This window comes from Aedes aegypti, chromosome 1 (assembly GCF_002204515.2).
Source record: "Aedes aegypti strain LVP_AGWG chromosome 1, AaegL5.0 Primary Assembly, whole genome shotgun sequence".
NCBI classification, from domain to species: Eukaryota; Metazoa; Arthropoda; class Insecta; order Diptera; family Culicidae; genus Aedes; species Aedes aegypti.
Window position 1 is genome coordinate 37298125 of NC_035107.1, and position 21525 is coordinate 37319649.

A 21525-nucleotide genomic window follows, 5' to 3' on the forward strand; every position below is an offset into this window, starting at 1 on the left:
TGCTTTATTTGTTCATTCATAATGCATTCAGGGATCTTCGACAGAGCTGGTAGAATCGAAACAGGTCTGTAATTTGATTTTGAAAATTTATCTCCCGATTTATATAGAGGAACTATTTTTGCTATTTTTAAACAGTCTTCAAATTGCGAAGAAAGAATCATATTATTTACTATTTCAGTTAGCTTTGGGGCAGTAAGAGTAACACATTTTTGAATACATTTCGTAGAAATTTTATCTAGTCCAACTGATGCTCCTGATTTCAAAGAATTTATCACATTTTTCACCTTTTCTGTCTCAACAACAGAAAAAGAAAAACGAGTTTCTGGCATAGTATTTAAATAGATTAAAACATAGTTTCCCAAACTGTGGGTCGCGACCCCCAGGGGGGTCGTGAGCTGGTCTCTGGTGGGTCGCGAAAAAATTCTTGATTTGTATTATTTTTCTAAGATTTTTTTCCTACATTTTCAAATGACTGCTCAAATCTAGATAAATGGTTTGAAATCGTTCTCATTTATTTATTTCAGCCATTATTTTAGAATGCCTGACAATCATTAGGTACTGATGATCAAGACACTTGATGTGGCATTTGAAAATTTTCTTGGAAAAATGTTAGAACATGGAAGCTGTCAATGATAGAGCACCCAGATGTCAGTTCAGTGCTAAATGCTCAAATTTTCAGCTCAGAAAAAATTGCTGAATATTGTTGATAAACAAAATAAACAGACAATTAATAACATTTTTTCGTGATTCCTGAATTTCTATGTAAAACTCATTTATGGGGAGCCGGATCTTGTTCTTGGCACTTAACTTCAATAGTTTTTTAAAGCTATTGTACTTTTATATGGTCACAATATGCGTCGTATTAAAGTGTTTCTAATTGAAAATTTTCAGAAAATTGGTCCGCCCAAAAAAACCGCCCATGCCAAAGTGTACCAAGGAAGTGCACAAGTAGCTCTGCACTATATTTCCATCAAAAAAGTATTGTGGTGCAATATAATATTGCTATTTGAACAATATTCTTTGAATAGAATTAGTGACATTGATATGTTAGCAACATCGTAAAGTCTGTCATAAACGCGCTTGGTGTATGCCCTTGACCAAATACTGTATCCGACAAAGAAAGTTTTAGTGGAAAACGAATTCCTAAACATTTTCCATTTGGTGGGTCGGGAGGAGTATGCCAGACGGCTAGGTGGGTCGCTTACTCGAAAAGTTTGGGAACCTATGGATTAAAAATTATTATTTCCTGTTCCGTCCTGTTGAATATTCCAACCAATGTTAATAAAATATTCATTAAAGCACTTTGCTATTTGTGCAGCTGAATCAATAATCTTACCATTTTCCTTTAATGTCAACGCCTGTGGTGTTATATTTTCGGAGCCGTTTTGGAAAATGATTTCCCTAAGTGTGCTCCAAGTTTTCTTATAGTTATTTATGTTATGATGTATTTTGCGCCCATAGTGCTGCTCTTTGGCAAATTTGATCTTATTTTTCAACATATTTCGCTTCCTTGCATACAAAATATAAAGCTCATCTTCTCCTAATGTGTGTGTGTGTGTGTGTGTGTAATCCTTCTAACCCCCACTGTCCGGCAGTGGTATTATGGAAGAAAACTTTCTGCACTTCAGAACATTCTTTGTTTGCAAAAAGTTTTAGTCCGGGAGTTAGATGGCGATAGCTCTATTGCAGTTCCCATGACCCATTTCAGAATGGCTGGAGAGACACGTCCATTCAGAAGTCACTTTCACTTACAATAAGCCCCGCATGTATATATTGTCTTTATCAAATGGATAATGGCAATATATTCACACTTCCTGGTATAAAGATTTCATCTTTATACCTGGCGCGTATTTAGTTAATATTCATGATAATATGCATGTTAATATAATTGATTCGATCTCACCATTTTCTGCTTTTCCACTCCTTTTTCGATGCGATAGCTTCCTCTGAGATTCTCTGTATCTCTTCTCTTTCTTTTATTCGTTGGATCAATCTTCTCGTCTTTCTCTTTCCATCTTTCTATTTCCTTGATTCGTTCTCCCGTCCTCCCTGTTTTAACCTGCAATTTATGAAGGGACATTTTATGAGTAGATATACTGTTCACATTTTATCATAATATAAATTATAAGCATTATAATACGGTTCTAGTTTTTTTTCTTTATGTTTCTTTTATAGTAATTATTATTAATAATATTATTATTATTTCTTGTAAGTGTGCTTTATTAGTTCTTGATCACATACATATTTTATTATACATATAATTAAAATAACTTTTTTTTTAATTCCTTTTTGTAATCAATCTGCACCTTGGCCCACCGAGTTGCTTATTGGATGTTGAATGTCCGTGTAATTTTGTTAATCCATTTGAATGCTCATCAAACGCAATTTGGATGCTCCTCAAACGCAATCATTTGACCAGGTCCAGCAATACTGAATGAGCGTGGTTGATCATTACATATGATTACTTATTTTTTCACAATATATTTAAAGCTGTGTGAATCTAATGCTGTTACACTTCAAAATATTAAGTTGTATATTATGTTTTCCTAATCCTACGTAGTATTCAAAAATTAAACGTGATTTCATGTTTTTTGTCTTGCTCTTCTCAACGTTTTCTTTATTCATCTACACCTGATTCCAATTCTTCGTCACTACCCGTTGTTTTATATATCTGCTCTGCCTGCCTTTTTAATTCGTACTTATATTTCACTATTCTATTCCAATCCTCCTCTGTTATGTTTGGTAGTCTATCTTTATCTTCTCTAACCGCTTCATTCCATGTTTTGGCAGGTCTACCTATCTTTTTCTTTTTGCATCTAAGATTTTCTGCTATTTTTATTGGATGTCCTTCTACTCTTCTCTGTATGTGTCCCCAATAGTTAATTCTCATGACCCTTATCTTTTTTACTGCTGTTTTACCATCTAATAATTTTGATGCAGTTAATCTCCCTTTTGGCCTGTCTTTACAATACTCAATCATTTCTTTTAATATCTGCATTTCATACTTCGTTATTGACTTTCTATTTCTTTTAATTAATGTTGCTGTCTTAAGTCCTATGTGATTGCTGGTGAAATGACTGTCTTACACATTAATTTCGCTAAGCTCCAGGGTGGTTTATATCTTCTCAAAAATTCTATCATTATTTTGCTACTTCCTATTGCTAATTTACATCTCTTCCTTGAAGTTTGTGGCCTATCTAATGTATCTGATAAATATGTTCCTAGGTATCTCATATTATTCACCACTTCATAATCTTCTCCATCTATGTTCACTTGTTTCGGTATATTTCTGTCCGAAATTGGTTCTCTTATCATAATTTGGCTCTTGTTATTATTTACTTCTAATCCAATTTTTTCCAATTCTGTTTTAAGTATTTTAACAATATCTTCTATCTCTTTTAGCGATTTTGCTATAATAAGTATGTCGTCTGCAAATACTATGATTCCTGGTAGTTTATCGTTATCAGGCTCTAACAGATTAATTTTGGAATACTTTTTTTTATTTCTCTTAATATGTCCTGTATAATTAGTGTGAATATATAAGGTGATAATGGACACCCTTGTTTAATACCCTTAGCTTTTATCCTTTCCTCTGTGCATATCCCTTCCCATAATATACATGTTTTTTCTGCATTAAGTGCTTGCATTACTCAATTTGTAATGTGATCTGGTACTGCTAATTTTTTAAGTATCTTAGGAACTGTTGTTATATATACATTGTCAAATGCTTTTCTTAAATCGATTGCTGCTACTATTGTTGTTTCCCCACCATTCCATCTCTCATCTAGAAATCTTCTAGCGTAGAACATTTGATCATCTGTAGACCTATCTTTGGTGAATGCTGCTTGATGGTAATCTGGATCTCCTGCATATTCTCTTAGTCTCTGCATTAACCATTTGGCGTATATTTTATATCCTAAGTTACATAAGCTTATTCTTCTAAAGTCCTTAGTTTCTTTCGGTGTTTTACATTTCGGTATAGGTATTTGGGTTGATTGTTTCCATTGACTAGGTATATCGTTTGTTTCCCATACTTTTTTAATTATTTTGTACAGTTCCTCTCCTGTCTCATTATTTGCATATTTAATATATTCGTTTCTTAGTCCATCTCGCCCAGCTGCTTTTCCGTTTGCTAATCCTCTGATAATTTCCATTATCTCCTCTTTGCTTGGTCCTTCTGTCAAATTTTCTCTAACAGCTTCTATCACAATCGGTTGTCCTTCTGTTAGTTTCAATTCTCCATCCCATTTTTTAATCGAAATATTTGGTTTCTTGGACTCTTTTCCCTTAATGAATTGCTTAAGATACCGATACGATCTTTTTTATCCTTTCTCCTATTTCATAATCCTGTAGCTCATTATAAAACTTATATACTTCTTTCTCACGGTGCTCTTTTACTTTTATATTGTATTCTTGTCTTCTTATATTTTTATTGTGCCTATACCACTCTGTGCCTATACCTCTTTCTTTAGCTAACCTCATTTGCGTCCTTGTCCTCATAAGATTATTCAAGGCTCTTTTTCTATTAGGTGTCAATGGAGTTTTAGTTTCTTCTAAAACCTTTTTTGCACTTAAATTAACTTTCTTAATAAATTCTGCATAGGCTTTAGTAGTATCTATATTGTCTATTTCAATTTTCTTGTGTTTCTCAAGTTTTTCTGTATATTTCTTATGTTTATCTTCGTACTGCAAAATACTTGGTTGTATTTTTTTCTTTATGGATTTAGCCTTCCAAGTTCTTTTTTTTTTTGCTCCGTATAAATACCAACTTTCAATAATTTGTGATCATTTTGGATAGCTGTCCATGCTGCTCTAATAAATTTCACTTTCACTGTTGACTCTTCGGCTATTATTACATGATCTATCTGTGATTCTCTATTTCCATTAGACCAGGTCACTAATACCGATTCATCGAACCTCATTGATATAATGATCATTCTATGAATTTTCAATAAATTTTTCATAAATTCCCCATTTTCATTTGTTTGTTTGTGTCCGATAAATTTACCTAATCTTATTATTTCTTCTTCATCTGAATCTTCTTTACCTATCTGAGAGTTGAAATCTCCTAAAAGAATCATTCTATTCTTTCTAGGATGTCCATTAATGAAAGCTCCTAATTGTGCATAAAAAGAATTAGCATTTTTATTTGGCGCATGTACATTAACTATTAACCAATCCTCTTTTTGATCCTCATGTTTCATAATCACTGACATGATATTACTGTTAATTTCTCTAATATCTCTAATATCTATTTTTCCGTCCTTCCTGGTAAGAATAGCTAGCCCTCTCATATTATTTGTGTTGTCCCTGTCTGATAAAAACCAATTATAGTGCAGTGTGCTTACTCTATTTCCCTGCATATTTGCTTCTTGTAGAACTGCTATATCTATTTTAGCCTGAAAGAGCTCTTCATCTATTTCTGATCGTTCTTCTTTTAGACAACAACCCCTTACGTTCAGAGACCCTATGTATATTTCCTCTTTTTGCTGTACATTATTTTCTTTTTTTTCCACCTGTTTCTTTTTGTGGTTGATACTCCTAACTTTACCGTTTCTGATTTCTCCGATTCTGCCTTTCAATGTTACAATTTCAACGCTATCAACTTGTGTTCGGTTCCCTTCTTTGCTACAACACAACTGTATTTTCTCTATTTCATCTTTTTCTCTCAATCCTATTGGTCTGTACTTAATCACATTCGACTCCTTACTGTAAATAATAACCTCCTTCCTAAAAAAATCTGCTATAAATTGCCATGTTTCTTTCCCTGGACTCCTTATGTTGTTTTTTACTTTTTCATTAGCATATTTTAAAATATCTTGTTGAAGCGCTATCGAAAGTGCTTTAAATATTTCTAAATCAGGAGAAAGTTTACTTAACTGATGACTCACTACCTATAAATAGCACTTATTGTCCTTTACGATTTGCTTTACCTTCAATCTATATTGTCTTATTCTAATCCAAGTAGTGTTGTTAATAATCTTTACTGTAGGATCTTTTACAGTTTGTACTACCTTGATTTCTTGCTTCGCTGCTCCGTCTATTAACTCTATTTCTTTATCTTGCTCATTTATCACCTGACTTTGTTGAGTATCAATTGTTTGTTCATCATTTGCTTTTTCCATGTTCAACCCTTCATTGTTTATTTTAACGGTTTCTCGCTCCTTTCTGTTTTCCCTGTACGTTGACTTACTCAGTTCTTCATTTTCTGCATCCTGCTCATCACACACTCGATTTGTTAATTTTTCATCTCTCTCTAGCTCTGCATTGAACACATTTCCTGATTTTTCCTTTTTCTCCCCAGATCCTGGTTGTTTCCTCCTTTCATTATGTGCCATCATTTCCGCATTATCTTTATCCTGTCCTCGTTCATTGAAAACCTCCTTTGTTTGAGTGTTGTTTGATTCTATTTTATCTCCTTTATCATTATTCACTGTCTCCTCAATCAGTTGTCCCTTGTTAACAATCTGTACTCCTTGTTCTACACTATCATAATGGTTGATTCCATTGTAGTAAATTTGAATAGTTTTTCCCATTCCATTTCCGTGTATCAGCTCCAACGGCTGATAGTGTGGGTTATATACCCTGATATTCACTCCCAAAATTTCTTTAATAACCATCAGCGCCTCTGCTCCGGCCCATGTTCCGTCTCTCGCTAGATTTTGCAGATGTTGGTTCATTTTTTCTTCAAGTTGAAGATCAGTTAGCTGGTCCACGGATTCGTTGGCTGCCATGATTATCTCGGATATTATCACATCCTTCATCTCAGCCATGTGTACTTTGAGGTACTCGACTGTTGCCTGACGCAAGTTCATGGCTTCTTTGTAAAAAAGCGTATCGAAGGTTTTTCTGCCGGACAGTTGCTGGATAATTGCATAAAAAAGGCAATTACCATCTCCTGGCACTTCGATCACTTTTACCCGCCCATCCTTTAGCTCCATTTTTACAGCCTCTGTGTAATTTACCATACTCACCTCACAATTCAATCCACTAATCCGCTAATCTGGGGTTTTCACAATATCACAATCTGCACTTTTTTCACTAAAGCACTTGGATTTTTTCACTGCACTTTGACTCCGTTCTTATTGACAGCCGAAGAAGTTATCATCGTAAGCCTTCTTACCCAAGTAACTCCAAATACATCTTTTTGTGCAGCATTAACGATATATTGTTATATTGAAGCTCTATTTGAGTATTATATAATATCTTGTGTTATATATGAGCTAAAGTACAGTATTCGAATAACATGTCATTCAAGATCATGAATTGGAAATAAATCAAACGGTCAAGGTATTATTATAGTAGCTTCATGAACGTTAATATAACTTTTTTAAGATTTGATCCGTATATGTTTACGTTATCAAAACATATGCGCTAAAACAGTATTTTGAACTAGTTTTCAATAACATTCAAACACCATGAAGATGCATTAACATCAGGCAAGTTGTTCATATTGACCCGGGCCTTTCTAACCCACCCCCGTATGACTCTCAAAGCTTTGAATCTTAGTTTTTAAGGTGACAATAAGACAATTTTCAGCTGGTATAAACTTTACAAACCATTTTACACCTATCAAAGTGGAGGCTATATAAGCACTTCGCACGACTTTTCCACATTTTTACAATCAGACATACGATGCCACAAAAATTTGATGAAAATTAAAAAAAAAGTTTTCACCCGGTCTCGAACACATGACCTTTGGATTCAGAAGTCAACACCTTATCACTACACCACCAAGTAATGCATAGTGGAGCCGAGATTGTTCACCAATATAAATGCAAGCATTCTATACAGTAGCACATGCTCTGTTATTCTTTGAAGTCTATCGTCATCACAACTAAGCTACAGCGATTGCATTCGATGCTATTCGAGATATTGACATATGATGTGTTACAACAGTATTATAATCCTATTGAAAAACATTTTGTGGTGAAATACAGTCATTGTAAGGTTTGATGATTACAAGTTGCCTCACAACGTTCAATCAAAAAAACATATGTTTCTGATGCGTATGTTGATTATACAAGTATATGACTTCATTACCTTTCATGAAAATGAGATGCTAACTAAAACGTCAGTAGCGCATTATGAACACCTGTTTGAGCCAACTTGATGGTTTAAGATTTATGCATGTTAATTTTTGCGTCGTAAATACGTTGTTCAAACAAACTATACAAGCGCTTCAGTTGCCACGTGGCACGTACAAATGCAAAGTAAAAATTTGCCGGGGGCAACATTGACGGTTCAAAAAATTGCCACGGCACAGTATATAAAGTCGAATGTCAATTTGAGAAGTGAGCGCAATAAACACATTGTGATTATCAACAAGTAGTGTGTTATTCAGGGTAGTTCGATTGATATTTATGTGTATGTTACTTAATAACATGATTTTCATAGAAAGTTTAGAATATTTAATCGATAAACATCCGAACATTTTTAGACGGCACTGCAGGCTTCGTGAGGAAGACGCCATATTGTGTTTCTGACATTGGGAATTGATCCGCTGAAAAATTCTATGATGGCACACATATTTTTAGGATAGCTTGTTTTGTTTTTTTCCATTTCATTGAGGCGCATGAATTTACAATTAAAAAAATTGTGCATTTCACAAAAAATCTAGAGCCGCACACAGTTTGAGTACACTATTGGGAATCAACAGAAGATAAGTTAATAATCACCATAAGCAATTCGTGAAGAGAAAAACAAACATTCGCTTTCATTATTTTGATTTTGTTTTGAACTGATACTATCAAAACAAAAATAGATGTAATTTGTAAAACCATACATCTTCTTAGCTTCAATATAACAAGTAAGTATTAGTGATGCTATGTAATACATCTTTAATTCATAATTGTATGTTCTAATGATGTATTAGGAAACATCTTCTATGACATGAAAGATGTTTTATAAGCCGCCATTTATTGCGCTGTTTCGGTGATATAAGTGTACAAAATAAAGTTATCCAAATTCACCACAAAACATACCAATTTGTATGAATCAAGTATTTTATTCATTTATAAAACAAGTTGTGTTACTTGGGTAATATCAAGGGTGACGACTTCGCAGTGTTTTCCTTTCATCGCCGCTTCCGTAATGTATTCATCTAGTTCGGCGAGATAGCAAGTAATGCCTTTTCTTTTGCGGAACGCGAACTGACGCGGATGGAGTCTTTCGTTGTTCTCAAAGAAATCCATCAAGCGGCGGTTTACCAGCCTTTCCCTTGTTTTGGCAACGCAACTAGACAGTGAAATGGGGCGACAACCATGAGCACCATTTGCAGATTCTCCTGGTTTTGGAATTGGAATAATAATGCTAATAATAATTACAGTGAAAGACAGATGTTTTATCATGGGATAACCTATGCTGTCCACACCCGTTGAAGTTCCATTTGCGCTTTCAGGAGCTTGAAAAAGTTCTTGAATGGAGAACATTTGGTCCATAAGAGATACGTTGTTTGAAATAAGATTAAGTGGGGTACCTTCACTTGACAGTTTTTTCCACAAGAACTCCTCGGAGTATCCTTCATTAGCCGACGTAGACGCGAAAAATTCTACGAGAAAGTCGGCTATAGCAGTAGGGTTGCTATTGTGTTCTCCGTTGGTTATCATTCCTAGTTTATTAGCGCGCCTCTTACCAATGATTTTTTAAAGCTTTGCCATAGCTGGGAGGTACTAGACTTAGTTGAGAATATTTCCTGAAAACTTGTCCAGGAATTCGTTCTAGAACCACAGCTGTGGTCAAGGCCAGTGCAGGGACTTGCCGGGGGTTTACGGACCCTACTCCAAAGCTTTCTGAACTTGAATTGGTTATTCTAATGTCTTGACCACCATTGATCGCTGATACTTGTTGGTTGTTACTTGAATTGTTTATCCTATTTGTTCGATAGTTACCCATGATTGGTATTGACTCCTGTCTGGCATCGGTCGATAGTTTCGCACTTGATTCGTTTCTGTTTATTATTCTACTGTTTTGGATAATTTGGTCACAATTTGAATTACATTTATGAGAGGAGTTTGGGGTAGGGTTTTTGGGATTTTTGAGGGAAGGATGATCTAAAAGCTTTATCGTGTTTGTTGAATGAATGTCATTGGTTCTCGAAGAGCTGGAGCCGGCCGAACAGTAGGGTCCTCCATCTACGGGTTGGGGTATGGCGTCCCGGATGGATTTTCCTTCCTGTTGCGCTTCTTTTGGAGGTGAGTGTGGTACTGCACATTCCCTCTCCTCAAACCGGCTGTGTTGATGACCTAACAGCAATTGATTGGAGTTTACTGTATGCTGCTGATTGTTTGCGGTGAATTTGATGGCTGATCGTAACGCTAAATTATTGGATTCTACTTGGTCCATAATCGGTGGAGTCGGAAGAGTCACAATGCATTGGATCGTCTGTATCGGATGGGTCTACCGCTTCGTTGCTGGATTTTTTTATGGTGTTTCTGGTCAAGATGGGACTTCTCACTGTGTTTGATTGTTTTTACGGTGGTGGGGACATATTTGACCTGGAGGCACGCTCATTGTCATTTTCATTCGAGGAAGTTGTTCGTTTCGTTTTATGCTTTTTGTTGTTGCTCTTTGAATGACTCGGTTCACTGCTCTGCGAGTTAGTTCCAGCTCTCATTTTTATATCCTCGATGTACTTTTCCATGCCTTTGTTTCCTACCTCTAACTTGGCGATCCTTTCGTCTCGTTGAATCAAGTCAGCGAGCAACTCCTTTATTTGAGTATCTTTCTCAGCGTTCTTGGTAACGATATCGTTAAATTTGGTTTCTAATACTTGAGTGACATGAGCCAGACTACTTTCAAGTTCTTCAATTTTTTTTCTGTTTCTCCGCAAGTTGGGTCGGTCAATCACTTAGTTTTATCTGATCCAATCGCGGCTGTGCAGCGATCCGAGCATAACTGCCGTTTCCCGCCAGAACACGCTTTCTCGCATCAGCCTTTGTCAGATTGCAGTCGATTTTTTTTTTGAAGACCTCCATCTCTTTTTTGTATATTGGGCATTTCCGACTGGTGGGTCGGTGATCTTTTTCGCAGTTTCTACAAAAAGTGGCGTCTTCGCATTTCTCTCTTTCTTCGTGATCCTGCGAGCCGTTGTAGCAGCGTTTGAAATTCGTACAGCTGAAACGAGGATGTCCGTATTCAAAGCAGCTAAAACATAACATCGGATTTGGGAAATATGGGCGTGTTTTGAAGTTGAGTACTCCAATTTTAACGTTCGCGGGATATACGTTTTTGTTGAACGTCAAAATAATGTCTGCAGTTCTATCTTTGTTGCTTTTCAAAATCCGACGGGCTTTGATCACTCCTTGGTTGCTCCACAATCTCTTGGTCGTCCTTTTCTATCACGTCATAGGCGGAAATCACACAGCGGCTAATGTTAAGCGTTGGATGCAACACTACTGAAACTTCAGTTCCGTCACAGAGATGCATCATCTTCAAGAGTTTTTCAACTTGCTTCCGGGTCCGTATTATATACTTAGTACATCTGCTTACACTTCTGGAGTTTTCTATCGGTCCTGCCCAGTCATCAAGGCTTTTCCCAATGATGAATGGTTCAACTGGGAGATTTTTTGCATCTTTACCGATCATTAGCAAGGTTGTCACAGCACCGAACTCGTTGTGGTGGTCCATATACAACGGCAGAGTTCTTCTATTTGACCCTCCTGGGTCGTCCCCACTGGTGGAGGCCATTCAACACTTAACTTGATACCAACAGCTTCAGCGAGATCAAATACCGCATAAAGTGATAGTGGTCACCCACTACCTAGCCCAGCGCGGAGGGAATTGGAAAATCTGACCCTACCTTTTTTAACGATGCTCTTCTTTCTGCTCAGTAGCGATCAAGTTCGTCGCTTATCGCCTACAGATGTCTTCTTGCACTCTACTTCTTACACTTCACAACTACTATAGCATTAAGGAGTAGCTTGGTCCTTCGTACTTCACATACACGGCATGTACTAGGTGGGGACGCTTTGTCGCCCAAACAGGTGGTTTACAATACCCCGACACTTTTCATGTGTATGATCGCCTGGTACGACAGGTAACCACACTCGCGAATAAAATCGCGGTTAGAGGTGGCAAAACTTCGCGGCTATGTTGACCAATAACCCTAAACTCACGAAATCCTTTCGTCGGAAGGCGTAGCGCTAGCGCTCCGAGATATTAACGAGGTACGAACCAACAGGGGTCTTAGCTCCGATTTATAGAAGAACGACCGTACACTTCGGTTGTTCAACACGAACTGAGTGGTGGAATGCGCAGAAAAAGGTTTCGTAATCGCCAAAGTGTATCGTGTGTAACACCTGTAGTAGAGTTACTGTGCACGTGCTGAAGCCTTAGGTGCAGAAGGCTCATTGCTTGCTAGCGCACGGGTGCGCTGTATATTGATGCGTTTCATTTTTCTTGAGATGTGTCTCAATACGGTCTCACGCGCTCCGTCACATGTGCTGTTTAAAAATCAGGGCAATAATTGAAATGATGACAAAAATTTTTAACGAAAATTTAACTTGTAACTCTCGGATCGCGTGTCTTCGACCATGTCATGTAGACTGCATATTGAAGCGAAAATTGTCTTCGTTACAAAGCAGTTGTTTCACAACTTGGAAACCGATGGTGAGCTGTAGCGCCTAACAGCGCATGCGACGAGTCTCCCCGGGAGCACATCGGCTTGCGCGCGCTTCTAGAATTTTCGTGAGCCTTCTGCTAGCGCAGCACACTAGGAATCCGATGAACTGAGAGACGGTTTGGTTGGAGGCTCGTCAGTACATTTATGTGCTCCTGAGAAATATGCAACTTTAATCTACACAAATCCGCGACAGATTAACGGAAGAGCTTAACGGTCGTAGACCATTCGTCATAGCCGGCGACTTCAATGCTCGGGCGATCGAGTGGGGAAGCCGCCTCACACACGCAAGAGGATGCAGTCTGTTAGAAGCATAAGCAAAGCTAGATGTTCATCTAGCCAACGAAGGTACCATCAGCACATTTCTTCAGGAAGGCAGAGAGCCATCATCAACCTCACTTTCTGCAGCCCGGGGCTAGCAAGACACATTAACTGGAGAGTGTGCGAAGAGTATACCGGCAGCGACCATCAGATAATCCGATACCGCATCGGGGGCAGGTTCCTGCCAGTATATTGCGAAAGTCAGACAGACGTACGAAGGTGAAAAACGGCGGACTTCAAGAAGGACGTGTTCGTCGAAGCGCTTAGACTTGAACACATCACTTTGAACCTCAGTGCAGACGAGTAGGGTGATGTGCTAGTATCCATCGTATTAAGCATTGATCAGTGAGAACTGCAATTTGCTCAGAATTGCAGTTAATGATGCTGATACAAACCGATGCCAAACAATTCTTTCTCAAAACGGCTTCAGCATTGTACAATAACATTTTGATGAATCTTGATCTCTTTATGAAAATAATGCAAAGAAAATGCATCTTACCGTATTCTCAATCCGTCGTATCGTTTTCAACTCCGTTGCAATCAGTTTCCAGATTCGTCTCACAACTTACGGCTCACTGTGTGTATTGAGTGGTCAAAACACAACATATCAACGCTATAATAAAATGTTTTACTAGAATATATAGATCTACGGGCATCTCCCTCCATTCCTTCAGCATGATGGAATATACTAATTTCCTTTAGAATTCATTATTCGTCATCAAAATTCAGCCCGAACATATGAACACAATTCCTTTTGACCGTACAATTATGGCATTTGCTCACAGTACAGCGAAAACAACACAATCAAAGGAATCGTATTTTTACGTCGAGCGTCGCGCACACATTGATGCACACAAGCTTTTTTTTCTCACTACGACGGATTGAACTTTGTTTACATCCTTAATTATACGCGGCGGTTGAGGAAATTTCGTAAAATTTGGTGATTTATTGAAGTTTTACGGCGTGTGATTGGAATGAAATCCTTCAGTGAAGAAGTACGTAGGTTTTCCATAGTGAAAATAAGTGCCCGGCGAAGTAAGTCACCCACGGGGGCGGGAAGAAACTTGTGTTGGAAAGTGGTGTGGCTCAGTCGATCGCTAAGCATTTCTCTCAAATCGTGTTCGTCCATGCGATTTCGGTGAAAAAGTGCAAAGTGGATGATTGAATCGAAGTTATTTACCAAAATACAGTAGTTTTATTGCATTTTTGGTGTACAAGTGTACAAACCATAACAGCTTTCACAAAATTACACTTGGATAATGAATCTATGTTGCAGGTAAGTTTGAATATCCGCGTAGTGAAACATTTAAAGTTTGATACGACGAATAGTAGCGCTTACGACGAAGAAGAACAAAACCCTATAGGCCGATATGCTTGCTGGATACACTCCCGTGCATAAGTTTGGGTTCACCCCCTAAAAAACATGCAAAAGTGTTCTGTCCATATCTCTGTGATTTCACGTCCAATTTAAACTCTCTTAGTCGCATTCGAAAGGCAAAGAGTTATTCTTACTTCGTATGTATTTTTCCAAAAACATTCTTCGAACTTTGTATACTAAATTTTTACCTAAAGTTGTGACATTTTTCAAAAAACACACTGAAAAATTTTATCTGATTTCCTCAGCATTGGGTCGACCAAAATTTAATATCAAAGTGTCATTAGAGTCGTAATCTTATATTCTTTGAAGAGACCCCACGAAATTTTGGCGGAAAAATCTGAAAAGTATTCAAAATCAATGAAACAGTCAGTCAAGTCACCGTGCAAAAGTTTGGGTTCACCCCTCAGTATGGTGTGTCATGCAAAAGTTTGGGTTCACCTGAACTTACCTAAATCTGTGAAATCTCAAACCAATCATGTACGCGTTATTGTTTATGCTCAAAAAAGCTTTAAACTATTAAAATCGGTTGAAAAATGGCAGAGATATTGACAAAAATTATGTGCGTGCGGCTCAGGTGAACCCAAACTTTCGCACGATTTGCATCATACTGAGGGGTGAACCCAAACTTTTGCACGATGACTTGACTGACTGTTTCATTGATTTTGAATACTTTTCAGATTTTTCCGCCAAAATTTCGTGGGGTCTCTTTAAAGAATATACAATCACGATTCTAATGACACGTTGATTTTAAATTTTGGTCGACCCAATGCTGAGGAAATCAGATAAAATTATTCAGTGTGTTTTTTGAAAAATGTCACAACTTTAAGTAAAAATATAGTATATAAAATTCGAAAAGTGTTTTTGGAAAAATACATACGTAGTAATAATAACTCTTTGCCTTTCGAATGCGGCTTAAAGAGTTTCAATTGGACGTGTAATCACAGAGATATGGACAGAACATTTTTGTATGTTTTTGAGGGGGTAAACCCAAACTTTTGCACGGGAGTGTACGTCCAGCAAACTGCTCGAGAGAGTTATCCTGAACAGGCTTACGGCTGTGGAACCCTTATTTAGTATTCTTAGAAAACAACTTAAAACACTTTGTAAATCCCTCCGACATCCATTGTAAAACTTTGAAAATGTTCTGGGATCCTTCAGAAGAGCTTTAGGAGTCTCTGATTCCCATTTGAGGTAAAAAGTGATCTCTTAAATCTTCTAGAGCACAAATCTAAAGAGCCAAACCGCCGTCCAAGATGTAAGCTAGATTAATTGCTTACATGCTGGTAGCACTGTTTGGTTTTCTAGATTGGTGCCCTTGTATATTTCTGGTCTGACTTCGGTTAATCTTCAACCTAAGAATCTATGTAAACCTTTGGATATGTTATCTAGTTTTACGATTGAAATTTATATTTTTATCAAAATTATATACATCATGGTATCTAAGAGAGAGAATAATATTCAATATAAGGCATCCTCGAGACATCCACCTAACGAAAATTTGGTTCCTTCTCTTTCATCTCGTGCCTAGATTAATTGATATTGTTTGCAGTTTTTAGAACAAATTTCAAAGAAATACCGTCAGATAGTGCTACTTTTGATTCTGATTCTAAGATCTACGTTGGACACTCACGTTATTTCCAGTATAAATATTAATCTGAGAAATTTTGTGTCTCTGACTCTTTCATTAAACAATACATAGGGGAACTGGGTGTAAAATGCGCCGTTGGGATAAAACGCGCCACCCTTGTTTTGAACGAACGACGTCCTGTGGGACGCTGTTTTTCACCCGAGATAATGGAAAATGTATTAAAATGCTTCTCTATATTTATTTTTAAGTGATTTTCTGGCAAAAATCGTGAAAAACTCGAAAAAACGTTTTTTGCTGTTTCCGTTGTAATTTTGTGTCATTTTCTAGGCCATTTTTCAGGCCGATAAACAATAAAACTTTTGAAACTATCACCGAGAATCGATTTGCGCACTTCCATAGTTCGTATTCCATGCAAAAAAGTGTTGAATTTATCCTTGATAAGCGTATTGAAGGACTTCAACTTGAATCAACTCGTGGGGCAAAACGGCCACTCCTATTTCATAACACCAAAACAGCACGCTCAAAAAAGCGTTCTGGAAAACGTGAACTGTCAAAAATACACCGTGAACTACCATCATTGGTCACAGATACATGATCTAGTTCACGGTGTATTTTTGCTTGTTGACGAGTTCACGTCTGCTGTTCACGGATACGAGAACGGATTTTTTTATGTGAGCCGTTGGAATTCAAACTCCAGCAAACGTAATGCCAAGCTGTAGTTACGTGCCAATTTGAACCTTACACGGTAAAAAATCAGCACGTTCGATTGAATAGATTGATCACTTGACTCAATTCAAAACACTTATCACCATGATTTAAAGGGTTTCAACTTTGGATTTGCTCTACTGTCTCTAGAACTAGACTCTGAAGTGAAAAGTCGTTGATTTTGAACATCATGTCTTTTGTATGAGAGCAATCATTGACAGCTCGTTGTAGAAAGTAATTGAGATCAATTCGATCCCTTTCAACAGATGCGAGTTGGTGTCGAGGTAAGACACTAGACCTGCACTCCAAAGGTTGGTGGTTCAAATCTGGGTCAGGCGGAAATGTTTATTTTAACTTTTTTTTATTTCAAATCAAAACATGCAACGTTGAATTCAAGTGCTGTTACCTTGATTTTGTCAAGATTCAACAGTAGTGCAAATCCAAGTGCAGAACTATTGGTAGCATGGTGCTTATTTTTTACCGTGTACAAATGCACATTTTTCGAATCAGCATGTACACGGAGAAATCAGAATACCCAAAAAATAAGTTCTTTTTACTCAAATTTGGGTAAACTGCATTTAGTTTTTACCCACGGTTGGGTTATTTTGCTTCTCTCGCAACAGCAATGTTGTCAAAAACAGAGAAAGACGCACCGACCCAGCGTCGAAGTTCAATGGAATAAGCCAAATTTAGATTCTTTCGAGTTTACCTAACGTTATGTTGTTTTAACCCATCACGAAGACTTCGAAAGCTAACGCTGGGTAGATTTTTTTTTGTACTAAGTTGTTTGTTTTGCCGCTGTCAAATGGAAACAACCTAATGATAGGTATATATCAGTTTACCCAAATTTGGGTTATCCCACGGAAGAGCCGAATTGCGTCAAAAGAAGTCAAAGTTGGGTTGATTGGCGGCTCCGTGTATACTACAGGGCGGGTGTACGGCTGTCAACTACAAACAAAGCTCGCCTAACAATCATCTCTCGGGCGGGCCGACCCAAACAGCACAGGTCGAACGCGGGCCATGCCAGACAGCAGATGCTGATGCATTTCAACACTCAAACAGCGGGATGCCTAGCAGCGTTGTGAGCCAAACGAATACACCCACAAAACATGAACGGTAGGCGAACCTCGTTGCGTATACCCCCCCTGGTATACTATAATCGAACACGGTAAAAAATCAGCACGTTCGATTGAATAGATTGATCACTTGACTCAATTCAAAACACCAATCACCATGATTTGAAGGGTTCTAACTTTGGATTTGCTCTACTGTCTCTAGAACTAGACTCTGAAGTGAAAAGTCGTTGATTTTGAACATTATGTCTTTTGTATGAAAGCAATCATTGACAGCTCGTTGTAGAAAGAGATTGAGATCAATACAACCCTTTACAACAGATGCGAGTTGGTGTCGAGGTAAGACACTAGACTTGCACTCCGAAGATTGGTGGTTCAAATCTGGGTCAGGCGGAAAGGTTTATTTTTACTTTTTTTTAATTTCAAATCAAAACATGCAACGTTGAATTCAAGTGCTGTTACCTTGATTTTGTCAAGATTCAACAGTAGTGCGAAACCAAGTGCAGAACTATTGATAGCATGGTGCTTACTTTTTACCGTGAACAATAACATCTGATCAAACGCCCTTATGCAGCTCAGACGCTCAGACGGTTTGACCAACATTGACTCCGCCCCCAAGTTAACCAAACCGATTTATGTTTCTGCAACCGTTTGACCGACTGTCAAAGTTTGTTGCAGCAACACCATATTTCTTCGCATGTTATGAATGCTCTCGGCAAGCCTTGTGATTGTTATTTTTTCGATTTCTGTGCCTGTGGGGGTGAATATTTCTATGGCAATAATCGTTGTGAGAAAGAGCAGAACTTTCAGAATTTAAATACCGGAAGAAATGGATATTGAAAAGGAATTACAATTACAATTCGCACGAAGTATTCCGGCAGAACTCTAAAATTGTGAGGGATCTCTATCAGGGATTAATCTGAGCAGTCTTCGAATGAGAATGGCTATGGTAATTTCTTTAAAGTTTGTATCCGGAGTCTTTAGCGGTTTCCTCTAGATATTTTACTTTGAAGTCTTTCCAGAACCATTGATTATACTAGGGATTCCACCAGAAAGTCTTCCTGGGATTCTACCAGGAATTTACCAACAATTCCTCTAAAAATTTATCCACAGATTTACCCAGAAATTCCTCCGAGGAAAATTCTTCAGGCTGGCTTTCTTCCAGAGGTAACTTCAAATATTTTCTGCGAATTATTCAAAGATTCCTTTATTTCCTCTAAAAGTTATATCATTATTAAGGAATCACATAAGGAATTATTTCAGATAGTTTTCAATAAATATATCACCAGAAATTCCCATAAGGATTTTACCAGAACTTTTTTCAGGGCTTCTCTTAGGACTCCTCCATAAATTCAACCAAAAGGAATTTCTTCAGCGATTCTTTCTTGTAGTTTTCTCTACAGAGTCCTCCAGAGATTTAGCCAAAAACTTCCAACGGATTTATTCATCCAATGCTTCCTTCAAGAATTCCTCCATAATATCCTCCACAGATGTATTTAGGAATTCCTCCATCGAAACTTCAAGAAATTCTATACAGATTATATAAGGATTTTTTATCCTGCGCTTTTACTAGGAATTCATCTAGAAATTTTTATAGAGATTGCTCAAGAAATTATTACAGGAATTCCATCAATAATTCCACCAGAATTTTCTCCTATGTATCAAAAACCTTTCCCTAAGAATACCTCCAAAAAAATCTTAAGTGATTAACCCAAACATTCTTCTAGAGATTCCTACGCGATTTTTGCTAGAAATTCCTTCAAAAACTCCTACAGAAATACATGTAGAGATCCACTTCAGGAACTCTTACAGTGATTCCACCCAAAATTTCTCCAACAATTCATTAAGGAATTCCTCTTGAGATTTCACCAGAAAGCTTTCGGGAATTCAGCAAGAAATACTGCAAAAGAATTTGTCCAGGTTACTTTCAGGGGATTCTTCAATACATTTTTTTTTTGAATTCTTCCAGTGTTTCCTTAAAAGATTTTTCTTTGTATCCCTTAAGGGAACCTACGAGGCATTCAACCTCGAATTTTTTGAAGGAATGACTTCAAGAATCAACCGGATATTTCTCCGAGGATTCCTAAAGGAAATTATCCAGCAATTCCTTTCAGTATATCTTGGAGGATTTTTTCCAAGGAATCCACCAGGAATTACCTTAGAGAATCCTGTAGAAACTCCTTCAGAGATTGCTTTAAAAGTTCTTACGGAGATGTATGAAGGAATTTCCCCAGTGAATTTCTCCTGTGTTTTCTTTGGTGATTCCTCCAATGATTTCAGTATAAATTATTCCATGATTTTTTTCCAGAAATTTTCCAAAAAATCCTTCAAGGGATTCAACATGAACCATTCCGGAAGAAATAGTTAGAGAAAATACTGGTGAAATCTCTGAAGGAACCGAAAGATTTTTTTCCAGAATGTTTTGGAAGAACTATTAGAAGATTTTCTTGAATTTCCGGTGAAATCACCGGAAAAATATTGGTGAAGCTTCTGAAAGAATTTAAAGTGGAACCCCTATGAGAATTTCAGCTCATTCCTTGAAGATTTTCCTGATGGAAATCATAGAGAATTACCTGGGCGAATTTCAGATCTAATCCATGGATGAACCTCTGGTGGAATCCTTAGAGAAATTCCTGGAGGGATTTTAGTTGGAATGCCTAGAGGAAATCCTAGCGAAATTTTCGAAGCAATTCCTGGTGGTTTCAATGAACGAATTCTCAGAGGAATGGCTGAAGGAATTTCTTTTTTGAATCCTAGGAGGAACTCCTCATAGAATCACTTGAGGATATACTGATGGATTCCCTAATTACTTGTGAAATCTTTATAAGACATTTGTGGTAAAATTGCTAAAATAATTTCTGAAAACCCCCAAGAATCTATGAAGATATTTTGTGAGAAATTCCTTGAGAAATTCCCGATGGAATCTGTAGAGTAATTCCGGTGGTAAAATCCTGAGACATTTCCGGAAAAATCTTAGGAGTAATTCCTGATAACCCTTGTGTATCCTTGGAGATATTTATTCCTTGAAGAATTTTGGGAGGCATCCCATCTGAATGGTTAGAGTCCGCGGATACAAAGCAACGCCATGCTGAAGGTGTCTGGATTCGATTTCCGGTCAGTCAAGGATCTTTTCGTAAAGGAAATTTCCTTGTCTTCCCTGGGCATAAAGTATCATCGTACTTGCCACACGATATACGAATGTGAAAATGGCAACTTTGGCAAAGAAAGCTCTCAGTTAATAACTGTGAAAATGCTCATAAGAACACTAAGCTGAGAAGCCGGCTCTGTCCCAGTGGGGACGTTAATGCCAAGAAGAAGAAAATTTCTTGCAGGAACTCCAGATGAAATCCCTTTAAGAATTACCTATGGGATTACTACAGGAACTCCTGATGAAATCCCTGGAGGAATTCCTGATATAATTCCTGCTGGAACTCCTGATAGAATGCCTTGAGAAATTCCTTATGATATCCCTAGAAGATCCTGATGGAATTCGTAGGTGACCTCTTGATATAAGCTCTGGAGGAACTCCTAATGGAATCCCGGAAGAAATGCTAGCTGGAATCTTTGAAGGAGCTCTTGATAGAATTCCTGGAGGAACTCGTGATGAAATCCTCAGAAAAACTCTAATGGTAGCCCTAAAGGTACTCCTAATAGAATCCGTATTGGAATTCCTGATAGATTCCCTAGAGAAACTCTTGATGGAATCCTTGGAGGAATCACTGGCGAATCGTAACCTCATTTTCTACCTGTTCTATGATTCTAAAAATGACTATTTCGACCAATTTAGAATATAAATCAAAAAGTAATCAAAGAGTAAATTACTGAAATCGTCCTTTCTAAC